Here is a 17,763-nt window from a genome sequence, read left to right on the forward strand (position 1 = left end):
ACCTGGAAAAGTTTTCCTCTTTTGTTTTGGGGTTTTGTTTTCTTTTTTTGCTCACAAACCTGTCTACAGAAATTTAGGTTTCCTGATTTCTCTGGTAAGATACAGTTTTTAACTTCAAATCCATTTAATGCAATAAATATTGCAGGCTAGACCCTGTGGTAGGCCTTTCCAGGGACATAGAGACAAATTCCATGAGTTTATTCTGCATTAGACTGAATCAGACAGACATATAACTTCAATTTTGGCAGGATATGGTCATCCATCATAAGCATTTGTTAAACATTTATTTTCTGCCAGGCATTGTGCTGGGTGCTGGAAACAAAAATAAAAATTAAATAGTTCCTACCCTTAAGGAGTTTACATTCTATGGGGAGAGGGAGGGACACATACAACATGTACATATATAAGTGGATATACAATAAATATAATGTATTTATTTACAAGTTCTAAAGCGTGACAAATCTATTAATTAACATGCATTCATTAAACACCTACAGAGTGCCAAACAAAGGTGGTGATATGGGGTTTGGTGGAAGAAGATCATATCTAGTTTGAGGACAGTAAAGAAGACATCATGAAATAGGTAGAATTTTGGAGTCTCAGAACTGGATGGGAACTGAGAAGCACAAGAACTGATTATTAAATTTTCATTGTAAGCAGTTACACCTTAGACCTCAACAAGCATTACAGATCAGGGCTTTATATATTGTTTTGTTGATTGTCCAGACTTAAGAAAATGATGGAGAGAATATTAACAATGAAGATTAAAATTAAAAGTGTGTCATGGCACTTTTATTTTTCCTCTTCAGAGAACTAGTTGTTAAACATTTACAAACACACCACTGGCTCTAACCCATACCAAAAATAGGAGCTGCCCCTACAAAACCCTGATAAATGGTCATCTGGTTTTTTCTTGAAGACCACCAGTGATGGAGAACCCCAAAAAAGAAGAGTAAGATTTTGATAGGTGATGATGAAAGGATAGGAAAGAAGAAATATACCATCATGTGTAATTGCTACTAGTGTTCAACTCCTAGAGACATCTTTTAGTCCCTCAATGGCTCTCTCTGTTCCACTTACTTCTACCTGAAAAAGCTCATGGGTTACATACCTGATCATTTAGTATCATTGTCATCATCCTTTTTTCCTCCCAGACTCAGTGAGGCTGATGACTTTGCACAGCCTTGCCTCATTTAAATCTAATTCACTTGCAAGTCAAGACATCACCCTCTTGATGTCATTGTTCATATTTGAGAATGAAGGACAAACAACAGCCTCCTCCTCCCAGAATTCTTCACACTGAAGGCAGCAATGGACTGGGGTTTAAAAGACCCAGATTTTAGTCCCACTCTACCACTACCTTACTGTGTAACTTTGGACAAGTGACTTCCCTCCTCTTGATCTCAGTTTCCTCATCTGCTAAATGAGTGAATTGTATTAAATGAAGCTTATACATTGTCTCTAAGTTTTGGAAGGGATGTCATGTGGAAGAACGGTTTTATATGTTCTTTTTTCACTCTAGAGATCAGAGGTAGGATCCATTGGTAGAGGAACTTGCGAAATGGCAGATTTATGCTTCATATAGGGAAACATTTTGTAACAATTCAAGCTTTCCAAGAGTGGAAAAGGAGGTTGGACAGCTACTTGTCAGGTATGTTCTTGTAGGGATTCCTGCTGAGATGTGATCTGGAGTAGCTCATCTCTATGGTTAATTCCAACTCTGAGATTCTGAGAGTCTGTTTCCTCATGCAAAAGGCCATGAGTTTCCAAATTTACCCCTGTCCTACTGTCTTTGAAGAAAGAAAACAACCTTCTTTGAAGATTTCAAAGAATTTTAAGTACAAATAATTGTAAGAAAGTAGGGAAGCACCTATCTGTTTGCCAGTAAACATTCGGGTCAGTTGATATCCAGGAATATTCGTGAGTACTTTGGCCTACAAATTAGCTCAATCAAGATCTCTAATTGACTAGCTTTGGTTTTCAGTTTAAGATTGTCTGGCCTGTGGGACAAATATAAGGAGAATACAGAATCTTAGAATCTCAGAAATCTTCTAGCCCAACCTCCTCTCCACACTCCTCCTCAAAAATGAAACCTGTACCACATCCTCAAGTAATCATACAATCTTTGTTCAGAGACCTCCACTGATGAAGAACTCACTACTTTCTAACGGAGTCATTCTGCATTAGAATTATTGCATTGAATTATTTGGAAGTTTTCCCCCAGTGTTGAACTAAAACTTGTCTCCCTGTAACTTCCATGTATTGGTCCCATTTCTTTCCCCAAAAAGAAGAAGTCTAATCCCTCTTCCAAATGAAACAAGAGGTGGGGTGAGAAATCACAACTCATAGTTTGTATACTCTGGCCCTGAGTAATTGAGAGGTAGCCATTTTGAATTTTATTACAGCACTTCATCTTGGAGGATGCCAGAGCTGTAAGGAACTGTAGAAGTCCAACCTCTTCCTCTTGTGTCCAAGGAAACTTGAGTCATCTTTAAATCTCCATTCTGATACTTATTGCCTCTGACATTGGACAAGTCACCCACAAGTCCCAGGGCCTCAACTTCCTGATGTATAAAATGACATGGTTGAACTCTTATCAGATTAAAAGATGCTTTCAGTTCTAAATCTTATTAATAGGGAGGATCCTTGGATCATGGATCTAGAGATGGAAAGGAACTTAAAGGCCTTCAAATCTACTGATCTGGCATGCTCATTTTTGTTGTTGTTCAGCCATCTTTTGTCTTCTCCTATTCTTCATGACTTCATTTGGGGTTTTCTTGGCAAAAGATACTGAAGTGTTTTGCCATTTCCTTTTCCAGCTCTTTTTACAGATGAAGAAACTGAGGAAAACAGGGTTAATTGACTTGCCCAAGGTCACGCATCTAGTAAGTGTCTGAGGCCAGATTTGAACTCAAGAAGACTGATCTTGACTTTAGGCCTGGCACTCTTATCCCCTGAGCCATCTAGCTGTTACCAACTGGATGCTTCTAAAACTTGTACTCCATTTTAAAATTCTGATACTGTTACAATCATAAACTCAAAAGTATTCAGTAGTTAGATTTTTTCTTGAAGTGTCTAATTGAACAAATCTCTACGCCAACCTGAGAGGTATGCTCTTTCCCACAATCTTCAAAATAGTTCTGTTCAGTTCTCCTATAGAAAGCATGGCAGTTGCTGTGGTTTTTCACTTTTTCAGAAAACTCATCATTGGTCAACTGAGTGGTAAGGATTGTGAGATGATGACTAAATACTAGGGCATCAAATTCATTTGGGTATTTATTGAAGAAGTAAAGATTTCCAAGGAGAAAAAATAAGAATAAGACGAAATAAGGGTTCTGAGAAAGAGCAATGGTCTCTTGCTTGCAAGACCTCATCAATGGCTTTCATCTTCTGTTTGTCTTCCCATTGTTTTTGATAGGCCAAAATGTGTTTCCAATTCCAAAGATAAGACAACCCATATCTGTAGTGAATGTTCTCCCTTTTATTAGCTTCATTACATCACTGTAAAAACCACTCTGTTGTCAATAGCATATTATTGACTGATTCCATCCAGCTTTCATTTCTGCTTTTTGGCTTTATCTGTCCCACTACTAATGGGATGAGGATGGCCTTTGGCTTTTATGAATTGAACTATTAGATCAAGTTCTGATACTACTCGATTTCCCACATGAATAAAAGATACTTTACCAGATGGAGGAATGTGTTTGGCATCTTTGCTCCGTAAATTATTTTGATGGGTGGATTACACAAATACAAAAAGGTCTGAACAACAAGAGAAGAAACATTATTAGAAATATTCATTGACTCTCGTCTCAGCTGTTGATACAGTGCGGCTTTATCAGGCCAATGGAGGCCAATGTTTTAGCCATCAGGCACAGGCTGGCCATTTGGGTCGAGTAAGCCACTGCTTTTGTTGTTGTCAGTTGGTCACTTAGTTGTGTCTGACTCTCCGTGACCCTATTTGGGGTTTTCTTGGTGAAGATACTGGAGCGGTTTGCCATTTCCTCTCCAGTTCATTTTATACATGAGGAAACTGAGGCAAACAGGATTAAGTGACTTGCCTAGGGTCACATGGTGAGTTAAGTATTTGAGGCAGGACTTCAATTCAGAAGATGAGTCTTCCTGACTCCAGGCCCAGCACTCTATCCACTGTGCCACCTAGCTGCCCTAAATCACTACTGCCTCTACCCTTTCTTTACTTCTTCTCTGCCAAGTCCACCCCTCTCCTCTAGGTCTTTTCTTTTAAATGAACTGTTACCAAATCACATACATGTGTGCACACACATATATCCTGTAGTTGTGCAGTTGATTTTTTATTTATTTATTTATTTTGGTGGATGGTATTTTATTTTTTTCCAAATGCATATAAAGATAGTTTTCAACATTCATTTTTTTTACAAGATTTTGAGTTTCAAGTTTTTTTATTCCCTCCCTCCCATTCCTCCCTTACCAAGATGGAAAGCAACCTGATATAGGTTACACATGTGCAGTCTTGTAAACATATTTCCACATTAGTCACATTGTGAATGAAGAAACAGAACAGAAGGGGAAAGCCATAGCCCCCCTCTCCACCAAAAAAAAAAAAGTGAAAATAGTATGCTTTAATCTACAGCCATAGTTCTTTCTCTGGATGTGAATAGCATTTTCCATCACGAGTCATTTGGAATTGTCTTGACAATTGTATTGCTGAGAAGAGGTAAATCTATCACAGCTGATCATTCAACAACGTTGCTGTTACTGTGTACAATGTTCCCTTGGTTCTGCTCACTTCATTCATTATCAGTTCATGTAAATCTTTCCAGGTTTTTCTGAAATTTACCTGCTCATCATTTCTGCAGTTGATTTTTTAACCCCAGTACAGAACTTTACATTTATTTCCATTTAAAATGTTATCATGCTTTCAAATGGTTCCTCCTATTGGTTTTAATTTTTACTTACAACTTAACTAATGTGAAAATATGTTTAATAGGAATGTAAATGTATAGCCTATATGAGATTGTGTGCCGTCTTGGGGAGGGTGGTGGGGAGGAAGGGGGAGAAAAATTTTAAACTCAAAAGCATATGGAAGTGATTGTTGATAAATCAAAATAAAAAAATGTTATCATGGATGAATGATAACTAAATGAAAAAAGCATTCATTAGGTACTTACTATGTGGTAAGCACTTTGCCTTTAGGGATATAATCACTGAGAATAATAAGACAACTCCTTGCTCGCAAGGCATTTATATTATAATATAAAAGGGAAGACAATGCATATATGAGAATAATGACCTTAGAGACCCCTGTCTGGGTAACCACAGGGATGGTGAGTGAATTCCTTGACCAGGGGTGGGGCACCTGCAGCCTCAAGGCCACATGTAGCCCTCTAGGTCCTCAAGTATGGCCCTTTGACTGAATCCAGGATTTGTTCTGTGAAATTTGGATTTGAAGCCTCAAGGCTGCAGGTTACCCACCCCTGATCTAGTTCAACCACCTAATTTTATCGATGAGGGAACCAAGGCCCAGATCCACGACATATTCCACTATACCAACCCTACCTCCTGGATGAAAGTGATGTTTCAGAAAGATGAGTCTGGTGAGATAAAAAATGGTTTGAGGCAAGAAGAGACTAGAAGCATGGAGCCAACCCAGTTAGGAGGCATTTGAACTCCCACATCAGGTCTTGTGATGATGAGAATAGAAATAATAATAATAACAATGCTACTAATAATAATTCACCTTTACATAGAGTTTTAAGTTTGGCCAAGTGCTTTTCTTGATTTATTCTGGGGAAAAGGCAGTGAAAGTATTATCTCCATTTTACAGAGAAGGAAATTGAGGTTTGTGAAAGATAAGTGACTTTTACCCACCGTCACACAAATAGTCAAGGGAGAATTGGAACCCCAGTCTGCTGACTCTAAATCTAGCACTCTTTCCCACATATTCTGCTGTCTTTTCAATGGAAGTCCAATGTAAGACATGGCATCCAATGCCCCATTCTGTGTCCCTAAAGAAGGTGCCTAGATCACTATCATTAAGGTATTCTTGCAGTATTCTAAATGCCCTTCTCTCCTAAAATTGACATAGACCCTGGATGCTCTACACAAAACATTTTATTTTTAGTGTGAAACTATCAGTTCATCAAAATACATTAGAAAAACCACTGCTTTCCCCAACACATGACTTTCTAATTCCTGTCTTTGGCCCTCAGATGCTCTTTTACAATCTTTGCCCATCAGTTCCTCAAGATTCCTCTCCTCCAGGAAGTGTTTCTAGATTGACCTGGCTGAGCTCTGGTTGAGCTCCCTTTTATTCTGTATTACTTCAACATTTATATATTCATGGGATTTAGAGCTTGGAGGCAACTAATCTGATATACAGGGCAGCTAGTGGACAGAGCGCTGGGCCTGGAGTCAGGAAGACTCATCTTCCTGAGTTCAAATCTAGCCTCAGACACTTACTAGCTGTGTGACCCTGGGCAAGTCACTTAACCCTGTTTGCCTTAGTTTCCTCATCTGTAAAATGCACTGCAGGAGGAAATAGGAAAACTACTCCAGTATCTTTGTCAAGAAAACTCCAAATGGGGTCACAAAGAGTCAAACACAAGTGAACAACAACAACATGATATACTGTGCTCGTTTTACAAATGGTGAAATTGAATTTCAGAGAAAGTAAATGACTAGTTTAGTACATCATATAGCTACTAGTAGCAAATGTCACATTCAGGATTGGAACCCAGGCCTTCTGACTCTTCATTTAATGCTAATGGGATAACAGGCTTTAGAGCATGAAGGATACTTAGAAGCCATTTAATCCAACTTCCAATATTTTTCCTTCCTTTAAAATAAATAAATGTCATTTTTTATGTTAAAAACAAAGAAACTGAGCCCTCAGAGAGAAATGACTTGCCCCAAAGTGGTAAAGTGAGATTTAAATTCAGGTCTTCTGATTTTAAATCCATTGCTCTTTTCATACATTATGTTGCCTCCTATTCACTTGTATCCTATTATTTTGTATTTAGAAAAGTCAGCATGAAGTGGAAGTGACTGTGTGCTCAAAGCTTCTGTCGGTGGAAGGCAATTTCTGGCAGGTTCTAACAAGCTGGAAAGACTTTGGGTCTCTGGGCCCATCCATAACATTGTTTCTAGTTTGAGTATCAGTCTAAGATTGGAGAGGCTTATTACCAACCAGTTGTCTACCAAGTTACGAAATGTTTTGGCTGTGGCAACTGCTGAAACTATGACCTAAGGTGTAGTGGCCAGACCAGCAATGTCACAAACTTTTTAAAGTCTTTCTTTTTTTTTCTTCCTTCCTTCCTTCCTTCCTTCCTTCCTTCCTTCCTTCCTTCCTTCCTTCCTTCCTTCCTTCCTTCCTTCCTTCTTTCTTCTTTCCTTCCTTCCTTTTTCTTCATTCCTTCCTTCCTCTCTTTTTCTTTTTCTCTCTCTGCCTCTTTTTCTCTTTCTCCTCTCTCCCCTTCCTTCCTTCCTTCCTTCCTTTCTTTCTTTCTTTCTTTCTTTCTTTCTTTCTTTCTTTCTTTCTTTCTTTCTTTCTTTCTTTCTTTCTTTCTTTCTTTCCTTTCTCTCTCTTTCTCTCTCTTTTCTTCCTTCTTACCTTCTTTCCTTTCTTTCCTTCTTTATTTTTCAAACTAGACTTGTGATTTTACTCCTGTAGGGAATTCCTGGTGAGGAGCTGCTTCTGCTGATGCAGAACACTACCTCTGTGACCTACAGCCTTAGAGTGGTACCTTAGGAGCACTAAGAGGTTAAGTGACTTGCCCAGGGTCATACAGCCAGTAAGGATCAAAGGAGTCATTCTGACTCCAAGGCCATCTCTCTCTATCCACTATACCACACTACTCACTGAAGTATGTTGCTCTGTAATTATCTTCAAAATAAAGTGGGGTGGGAGGGGGTGAGGCATCTTTTATATTCCCTAAGCAGATTGCATATTGTCCCAGAATAGAGATAGTCTTGCCTAATTCATTTCTGTTCCCATCACAGTATCTGGACACAGAGCGGATGCTCAGTAAATGATGGTTTATTACTTTTTTTCAGCTTTCTTTTAATCCTGCTAACCTCTCTTTGCCCAATTAAACTAGAAGGAAAAGGCTCATTTCTCCCTTCAGTAATGCTGTTGTCATCTGATAGCCTTGTGAACACTCTCATAAAATAATACTTTCATCTAACACTTAACTGCTCAAATACTCTATAAAAAGGAAAAGAGAAGCTAGTCCCAGAACCAGATAAACAATACACACAATGACAATAACAATGCAAATGAAAAGAAAAGCAACACCAAAAAGAAACTGAATGCCTCAAAGTTGGCTCTGAGGAAGAAATGTGCATTATACCTCACTACTTTCTCTGTAGAAGTGGGGGACTACCAGTGTGGAACTCTGCATATACTGTTGGACTTAGCTGGCGTTGGTTAGTTTTACTGAAGCGTTCTTCTTTGCTGTAGAGAGTCTCTGGGAGGGAGGGGGAGGAGGGATGAATTGGAAAACAAAGGCAGTGCAAAACCAAAAGATGTCAATATTTTTGTTTAAAAGAGGAGTTAGTCCAGAGTAGCGATACTGCATGTCAAAGAGAACGTAATTAAAAGCAGATACCGCTGGGAGGAAAACACATCTGTGATTGCTAGACTTCAGAAAGCTGTCTGACAGGAACTCTAGAAAGTGGTTCAGATTTCCTGGACAGAACATTTCCAGCGTATATTTTTTGTTGTTGAATTGTTTCAGTTGTAACCTCCTGATGAAAACAATAATCTTAGGGACAGGAAGGGAAAATCACAAGATCTAGAGGCAGGTAGCAACAATCTCATTTACTTCCAGTGCCATCACCCGGACCCCACTTAAATCATCCCAAATGACTGGAAATTATTTTAGCTGTCAAGATCTTGCCAGGATGAGCCTCCAGAGACCCCTCTTTTCCATCATCTCAACTGCTTGTCATTTGCACCGTTTCAAAGGCCAAGTACCACAAACAACATAATACTCACGTCAGAGTCCAGCAAGCCTCCTCTGAAAAGAAAAGAACCACCCCGTCCTCTGCATCAGATTCTTCTCTGGCTACCATCCAGTTTCTTAAAAAACTTGTAGCTGAAGAAGGAAGGGAGGGAAAGGGTACAAAAACCTTTATAAGTATGAAGGTTAAGGTCTCTCACATAGCATGCAAGTGGGTGTTCCTACTCCTACTAGGCTTGAGACAAGAATGTACTAAAAAAAAAAAAATTAAAACTCAGAACTGCCCCTTTACCACCAGACCCAACCTCTTTTTATTTCACTTTCATACTGAAAGCAACTGTGCTGAGAGTGCAAAGACCAAAAAAAAAAAAAGGAAGGAAGGAAAGAAGAAAAAAAAGAGAAAAAGAAACAGTTCCTGCCCCTTAAGGAGCGTGCATTCAACTGCAGGGATACAGAGTATATAAAGAAATTTTAGAGAAGGATCAAGAACTAACAACTGGGGGAATTTGATTAAGAAGGACCTTTGGGAGCTTGTCCACTTGTAGGGAGTTGGCGTGAGGTCTCTGCTTTTCCCTTGATGGCTATGTCTGACTGCAGTCAGTGGTGAAGCAAGGTACAGCTGTGGATGATGAGATTTAAAGTTGAATGGACCTTTGGAGGCGATCCTCCTCCTCTCAACACAATAGAATCGTAGATTTCAAGCTGGGAGGAACCACAGATGTTATCTAGACCCAACCCTCTCATTTTACAGTTGAGGAAACTGAGACTCAGAAAGGCTGAGTGATTTTCCCAAGGTCACACAGGTAGTAAGTGGCAGCACTGGGATTTGAACCCAGGCTTACTGCCTCCAAATCCAGAATACTCTTTTCATTTTGCTGTGATACCTCCCAGCAAATGAGGAAATTGAAGCTCAGAAGTAACTTACCTACAGTTAGTCGTTAATAAGCTTTTATCAAGTGCCTACTGCGTGCCAGGCACTGTGCTAAGTGGTGAGGACACAAAGAAAGGTAAAAGATGGTCCTTGCTTTATTTACCATCATGGCTAAAGCAAATACCTGGGTTTGAGACATCTACAAAATTGGTACTCAGGAAAATGATACACTCATGAGCTTCGTTTTTATGTGACACAGTAAATAGGAAAAAAGCATATAAATCCTATGGCAACATAAACAGAGGTTTGTCCCCACATGCAAGAAACTCCCCAGCCAGAAGGAAGGAATATGTGTTGGGGAAGGAACACACTCAGAGTTGGGGTTTAGGTGGTAAGATTATATACCTTAAGAATGGACTTGGTTAACAGTAGGCAATCAGTGTCAGATGTAGGAGAGGGCATTCCTTAATCAGACCCAAATGTGGCGGAAAATTTCTTGGGGTTCCTTATTGATACTAGTTTTGGGTGAAGCTCTGGTAGAAGGAATTTCTTTATCAAGACTGCAAACTGGTGGGAGGATCTAACATTAACCAAGGCAGCAGAAAGAGAATGACTCAAGGCCCCTGCAGCAGGTCAAGAATTAGTCTCATCAAAAACTTCAAATCTTTCGAACAGTTAACAGTGGAAAAGTACAAACTGTTTTGCCTTTATGGGCATTAGGACCACTTAGCCTAAGTAACTCCATATTGGAACCTTGTAATTATAATGACATCAGACTATAATTAAGACATCAAATAATGGAAAGTTTATAATTATCACAGTCCTTGACCTCCAGGAGCTTACAGTCAAATGCAGATGACACAAAGATAATCAGCAGAGGGAAGGCACTAATATGAACGGTGATTGAAAAAGGCTTCTTGCAGCAGGTACAAGTCACACAGTTAATAGGTAGTGAATTTAGATCCTCTGACTTCATATGCAGCACCCTTTTCTCTTTCTTTTTTTAAGGCAATTGGGGTTAAGTGACTTGCCCAGGGTCACACAGCTAGTAAGGGTCAAATGTTTGGTCTGAGGCCGGATTTGAACTCAGGTCCTCCTGACTTCAGGGCCGGTGCTCTATCCACTGCACCCCCTAGCTGCCCCAGCACCCTTTTCAGTACACCAGATTGTTTCTCATATTGTAGTTTATATGCTCTTTGCCTCCTTGATGGGGTAGAATATAGAGGTAAGACCCCAAATAAGCAAGTATGCTTCATCAGTGATGGTGCCTTTCATCTTACTTATTACTCTCTAAGACTCACTATCTCCCCTCCCTGCTCTTCACTTTCCTCTTTGTAAACTCCTCCTCCAACTTCTACCTATTCCTTTTCTCTTCTCTCAATCCTGTTTCCTTACATCCTGTTCCCAGCTTTACCTCAATTCTTCCCTTCCTGAGAAGCAGTGTATTCATTGAAGGCAGAAAAAGCCCTAGACAGAGAGTAAGAGAGAGAGAGAGAGACAGAGAGAGTCAGAGAGAGAGACAGAGAGACAGAGATAGACAGAGACAGAGAAACACAGAAAGAGGACTTGTGTTTGAATCCCTGATATATTTATCACCTCAGTGACAATGGCCAAGTCACTTCATTTCTCTCTTCATAGTTTCCTCATCTGTGAAGTGGGGGATTTGACTAGATAATTTCTAAAGTCCCTTCCGTCTCTAGTTTTATGAAATGATGTCATGGCTCGGTACATTTTGGAGGGATTTTCTTCCTCTTTTGTCTCATAGCTCCCACCCAGAAACCCTGAGTCACTGTCTGGATGGTACCCCTATACTGTACAGTACTATACTATCCTAGTGTTCTTATTTGTCCTCAGTTTTTGAAGAGGACCAATTACACCATGGGGTGACTTCTTGACATGTGCATAAATTGTATTTAGGTGAGGCAGAGTTGTGCAAAATCATCAGCCTCACTCTCTCTTCTAGAGTCAAAGAAGTCCAGTGGCAGGACAAAAGTCAAGACAACTGGTGATGGCCCGGGATGCAGTGGATGACCTTGGCAGCTTCAAGTCTGACCAAGCTCTCACAGTTCCAGTGTGCTTCAGCCGCCTTCGTGGCCATTGGAACACATTGTTCTCATCTGACCATTCTGCTGAGACAAGTCTTTACATGCTTGGGATAGACATTCTCCTAACTCATTGATGGGTTTGAGGACTTTCAGTTACCCTCCACCTAGTTTAGTACATTTACTAAAATGGTTTTTTACCAGTGTATGGCTGCTGAGCATGCTATAGCTTCTTGGAGCTACAAATGAGGGTTAGGTGACAGGTGGATACCAAAGGTGGATGAACAGCCCTGAAAAGGGCTCAGCAAGCCCTCACACCAGAGGTGTCCTAAATACCCTATATACCCCAATCTTTCCTGGCACACTGAGACTGACTCTACTCTTAAGTACACATTAAGAATGTTATAGAATAAGGAGAACAAAAAAGAAGGACCATTATAGTCCAAGGATGTAAGTAAATCCTCTGATTCCCTTGTAGTCTGGAAAATTAGGTCTGCTTTTGGTGGAAATTTCTTCCTCAGTAAGTCCTTTCTTAGACTTGGCAATACCCTGTTGCTCCTTTGGGGTAACATTTCTCTCATTTGATGGCCACACACACACACACACACACACACACACACACACACACACACACGGACACCCTTGCCTAACCTTCCTGCCAGTTAACAATAGTTTCATAGCATAGCCGGCCAATCAATTTCTCAAACCAGGCTGGGGCCAGTCTTTTAGCATACTCCAATCATTCTATCCTCTCCTCAAGTTCCATATTGGGGAGGGGAGGGGAATCAACCCCTCCAGAGTTCTCTTCTCCCATTGTTTTTTACCACTCTTTTTCTGTAGTTGACCTTTCTCCTTTTCCCAGCTTATTTGGTTTCTCCCAATTGTGAGTCCCACTCATCATTATTCATAGACCTTTGAGCCAACAAACTTAATTTTTTCTAAGTTATTCAAACTGGAGAGGGAAGGGAAAAGGGCAGAGAGCCCAGCATTTGCTGGATCCTCAGAATTAGTCTGTATTTCCAGGAGTTCTCTAGACTACTTAACATCAAACTCAAATAGAAACGGGATAGGTGCCTAAACCATACATACATAAGGATCCCTGCAGCTTGCATTTTGACTTAGTTTTAAAATGTAATATTGGCTATATTTAACTGCATTTTTATTTATTTTGTTAAACATTTCTCAGTTATGTTTCAGTCTGGTTCCTGCCACACTGAAGAGTGTTGAGGGCTTGCATGAAGTCCGCTTGACACTTCTGCTCTGGAGCAGGCGGGACCTAGAAAGGGACAGACTGCCTAGAACAATTTCAAATTGAAGAAGGTGGAGAAAAGAACCATGATACTGGGAAAACACAAGTGGATTTGGTGTAGGGATTCAAATTCTTGCTTGGCCGGTGTAACTGTGGTGCAAACAAAATGATCTTTGAGTCTTAATTTCCATACATATATATATATATATATATATATATATATATATATATATATATATATATATATATATATATATGTATATATATATATATGTATATATATATACATATATATATATATGTATATATATGTATATATATATATATACATATATATATATGTATATATATGTATGTATATGTATGTATGTATGTGTATATATTTAATTTCCATATACACACACACACACACACACACACAGATAGAAAGAGAGAGAGAGAGAGGTAGTGGGGGAGGGAGTGATAAGGGAAAATGGATCAGATTAAATGATCTCCAAGGTCCTTTTTAGTTCTAAATTCAGTGATTCCATGACCTGGTATCCCCCAGTTTAAACTCACATTCCTGATGTTTGTACAGGTATTGGATTGACCCCAGGGTTGGAGAAGCATGTGGGAGAAGATAGTAAAGCACAATAATATCTGGTCTTATTCATTCAACAAGCATCTGTTAAGCTCCTACTATGTGCCAGGCAAACTCTGAAGTTTGCAATTTGCTCAGTGCATTTGAACCTCGCAACAGTCTTGTGAGATAGATATGACACGTGTTATTTCTGTTTTACAGATGAGGACACTTACTGGGCCTCAGAGATGTTGTGGGCCAAGGAGTTAGTGGAACTGGGTTGGATTGAGTAGAACCCCTAAACTCCCACACCATCACCTTGGGCTTTTGTGAGTCAGGATGTTGTAGAGCAGATCTGGAGTAGCTTGAGTTAATTCTGCCCCCAGGAGGATTGACCTGAAACCCAGCTGTGGACCCTTTGGGAGAGGGATATATAAAGACAGCTCAAAGACTCTTGTGAGGAGGTCCTGAAACCATAGGGAGTTTCCTGCTTTTGCCTGGGAGAGTTGGGTGTACTAAATGTGTTTTATTAAAGGAATTAATCATATCCACCATCAAGCATTTAGTGTGCCTTTGTACCAGATATGAAAGCACAACTTGATAGGGGTTAAGTGATTTACTCATTGTTACACAACCAGGAAGTGTCAGAGGTAAGGTATGAATTCATCATCACAGAATCATGGTTAGGTTAGATTTAGAGCTGGAAAGAACCATAGAGGTTGATAGATGAGGAAACAGTCCCACAGAGGAGGTGACTTGTTCAAGGACATCCAGAAAATAAGTGTCAGAGCAAAGATCTAAACCCAGGTTCTCTGATTCTATCCATCTTTCTTCCACAGCACACAGCCTTACCAACAGGTCTTCCTGATTCCCAGACCACCCCACTAACTATTGCCCCGGGATGTGTCCTTGTCAGGTCCTCCTTTTCCAGAGTGGCAAGGCTAAATTGCCCTCTCGGCCATTCCATGTCCCATGGAGCACCCTCAGGGTTGCTATTCCTGATTTTGGACCATGTTGGGGTTTTCTCCTTACAGGGGAAGGGTATAGGTCCAGTAGCAATTTCTCTTGATGTTAAGCCAGGAAAAAAAATGTTGCACAAGGACAGGAAAATGCCAAGATAGAAAGAGAAGGTAGAAGTATCTCTCTTAATCTGTTTCTTAATTTGCACTTCCCTTCACCTAACACAGGATTAAAATCCCACCTTTTGAGGGAATGATTTCTTTGGGCCTTAGAAGGTTTCTTTTTGTCTTTAAGAGTTCCCTATTAAAATGCAAACAGCCTAATTAGGGATAACTCATTAAGGTAGCCATCAGCTAACAGTTTCAATGCTAGCTGATAACATTTCTTAAGGTAACAGGAAATGGGCTGGAAGAAATTGGAGGAGTTGGAGGGCTGGGGATGGATAGGGGAAAAAATGCCAAAAGGACAAAGAGAGATGTGAAAACATGCACCAAAGCCATGCTATCCAACTTTGCCAATTTTGAAATTTCTCCAAGAGCTTACTCCGCTTATTAGCTTTCCCTCCCCAGTTCTCCTGCAAGATGATCTGATATTATTATCCCCATTTTGCAGATGAGTAAACTGAAGTACCCAGATTGAATGACCTGTCCTATGTCATAGAGTATGGTTTAGAGGAATGAATACAGAAATTGGCATCAGGAGGCCCTGGGTTCAAGTCCTAACTCAACACTTACTAGCTCTGTGACCTTGAGCAAGTCTGAAATATAAGATCATAGGAATCTAATAGTTGGAATGGATGTTAGGAGCCATTTAGTCTAATACATGTACATGACCAAGCATCCCTTCTACAATAGCTCTGATAAGTGGTTAGCCAACATTTGCTTAAAAACTTCCAGTGAGGTTGGAACCCAGTCTCTGGAGATAGCCCTACTTTTAAATAGCTTTAATGATTTCAAAACTTCTAGTTGCTTTTCCTCTTATACTGTCTTAATCTGCCTTCGGTAGCTTCTACCCAGTGCACCTAGTTGTTGCCTCTGGGACCAAGCAGTACATGTCTACCCTTCTCCATTTGGCAGCCCTTTAAATACTTGAAGATGGGAGTTGGGGGAGAAAGATAATGAATTTTGTTTCAGTCACATGTTGAGCTTAAGCTGCCTTTAGAGACATCTAATTCAAGATGTGCAAAAGGCAATTTGTGATATAGGACTAAAACTTGGCAGAGAGACTAGGTTTGGAAAAATACATATGTATTTGTGTGTATATATGTATATAAGTATTAGGTAGATGTGTATATATGTTGTATTCATGTGTATATTATACTGTATACATATGTATGTTATGTGTATGTGTATATATTTGGAAATCATCTATATAAAAATGATCATCACTTTCCCATGACTACTCTTTCCTTACTGGGTTTTCATGATGATTCAGAGAGGTTAGGAAGGATGAAGACTGAGAAAAAGGACATCAGATTTGGTAAAGAGATCACTGGTAACTTTGGAGAGAACATTTTCTGTTGAATAATGAGGTCGGATGCCAGATCACCGAGCATTTAAAAGAGACAGGGAGGAGAAGGAAATGGAAACCCTAAATGCACATGGCTTTCTTTCTTTTAGGAGCAGATAGCAAGTTTGTTTGATGAAAGCGGAGAGGAAGTAGGCCAAAGAGGACATGTGGTGAGAGTTGGAAGTAAGGATGTAGGTAACCTTGAAAATGTAATTAGTTGCTTCAGGGGCAAGAGGATGGTTCTTTGTGGAAAGAGGAGTTGTTCTCAGCCATTCAGTACCATCTGGCCTAGCTCTTCATAGTTGATACAACCATTGCTGGGCTCATGCCCTGCCACCAACACTTCCACACCTTCCTCTGTCATCTTCTCACTCAGGGTGATGAGGATGTGTTGTATTTTAGCCTCCATGACTATGTCATTCTCTCCCTTATCAAACACCTGAAGCCCTTCTACATAGTCTTCATATGTGCCCTGGTCCTTACTCTTTGTTATGCTCTTCAGCATTGGCAGAAAGTGTTCAAAGTCCAGTACCTTCACATTCATCTCATCACTCTTGGGATTCCCTAAGACCTTGAGTACCTCAGCATCGTAGGGTTCTGGCCCAGGGCTCACATCATGTTGTCACACTGACTGTATAAGATCTTTCCATCCCCTCTTTGGTAAAACAGCTGGAAGGCCTCCTTGTACTCTGCTGTCTGATCCTACATGAAGTCACACATCTTAGCCATGCAGCTCACTCGTACTGCTGCTGCTGTATCCACACATGACTTTCTTAAGGAGTTCATCTGAGAGGGTAGAGAGACATATGGTGTTGTAGCTGGAGGGAATGGTCTGATTAAGTGATGATTTTTTAAGGATGAGGGAGAAATAGGCATGTTTGTAGGCAGCAGGAAAAGAGCTAGTAGATACAGAGACATTGAAGATTAGAGGGAAAAAAGGGAAGATGGTGGGGGGCAAATGGCCAGAGAAAATGGGAGGAATTGAAATCAAGTTTGCATATAGAAGGATCGGCCTTAGTAAGGAAAATGGATCACCTCTTTATGTGAGTAAGAAGTGAAGGAGGAGATAGTAGGGGAAGAAGTCTGAGTGGTATAAGACAAAGAAAACAGAAGAGAGGCCTTTTGGAGAATATTGAACTTGCAGTTCACTAAGACTCTCACATCTTTTTCGCATCACCTGTTGTCTATCCATCTCTCACATCCTATACTTGTAAAATTGATTCTTTAAAACCAAGTGGAAACTTTACATTTATGTCGGTTAAATTTTGTTATTCAATTTGGCCTACCGTTCTGAACCTGCTTACATCTTCTTGGATCTTGTCTCTGTCATCAAACATGCTAGTTATTCCTTCCAGATTCATGTCATTTGCAAATTCATTAATTAAGCCATCTATTCCTTCATGCAAGTCTTAGATTTAAAAGGCTGACTAGTACAGGGCCAAGGACAGATCACTAGCTCTGCCTCCAAGGTGATAGAAACTCATTAGTGGCTACTCTTTGGGTCTAGTCATTCAATCAGTTTTAAATTCACCTAACTGCACTATCATCTAGCCTACATTTCTCCATCTTTCCCGAAAGTATACCATGAAAGACTTTGTAAAAATTCTTTGTTCTACTGAACCTCAGTTTCC

The 17,763-nt window shown here is 40.0% G+C and overlaps 1 protein-coding gene and 2 pseudogenes across 2 annotated transcripts in view; all 3 read right to left on the reverse strand.

The window, feature by feature from the left end:
• PDCD1LG2 (programmed cell death 1 ligand 2) overlaps positions 1 to 9,213 on the reverse strand; it is a 56,831-nt gene extending 47,618 nt beyond the window's left edge. The window contains exon 1 of one of the 2 annotated variants that reach the window (XM_021006311.2): positions 8,978 to 9,213. The gene's annotated coding sequence lies outside the window, so the exon portion shown is untranslated. The remainder of the gene's footprint in view (positions 1 to 8,977) is intronic. The other variant, XM_021006310.2, reaches the window with a different exon arrangement.
• LOC110221636 (metaxin-2 pseudogene) lies at positions 165 to 3,858 on the reverse strand (annotated as a pseudogene).
• A 7,045-nt stretch (positions 9,214 to 16,258) lies between the features above and the next one.
• LOC110221611 (myosin light polypeptide 6 pseudogene) lies at positions 16,259 to 16,852 on the reverse strand (annotated as a pseudogene).
• Between the last annotated feature and the right edge of the window lie 911 nt (positions 16,853 to 17,763).

Source organism: Phascolarctos cinereus, unplaced genomic scaffold, assembly GCF_003287225.1.
Source record: "Phascolarctos cinereus isolate Bilbo 61053 unplaced genomic scaffold, phaCin_HiC Scaffold_4;HRSCAF=312, whole genome shotgun sequence".
NCBI lineage: Eukaryota > Metazoa > Chordata > Mammalia > Diprotodontia > Phascolarctidae > Phascolarctos > Phascolarctos cinereus.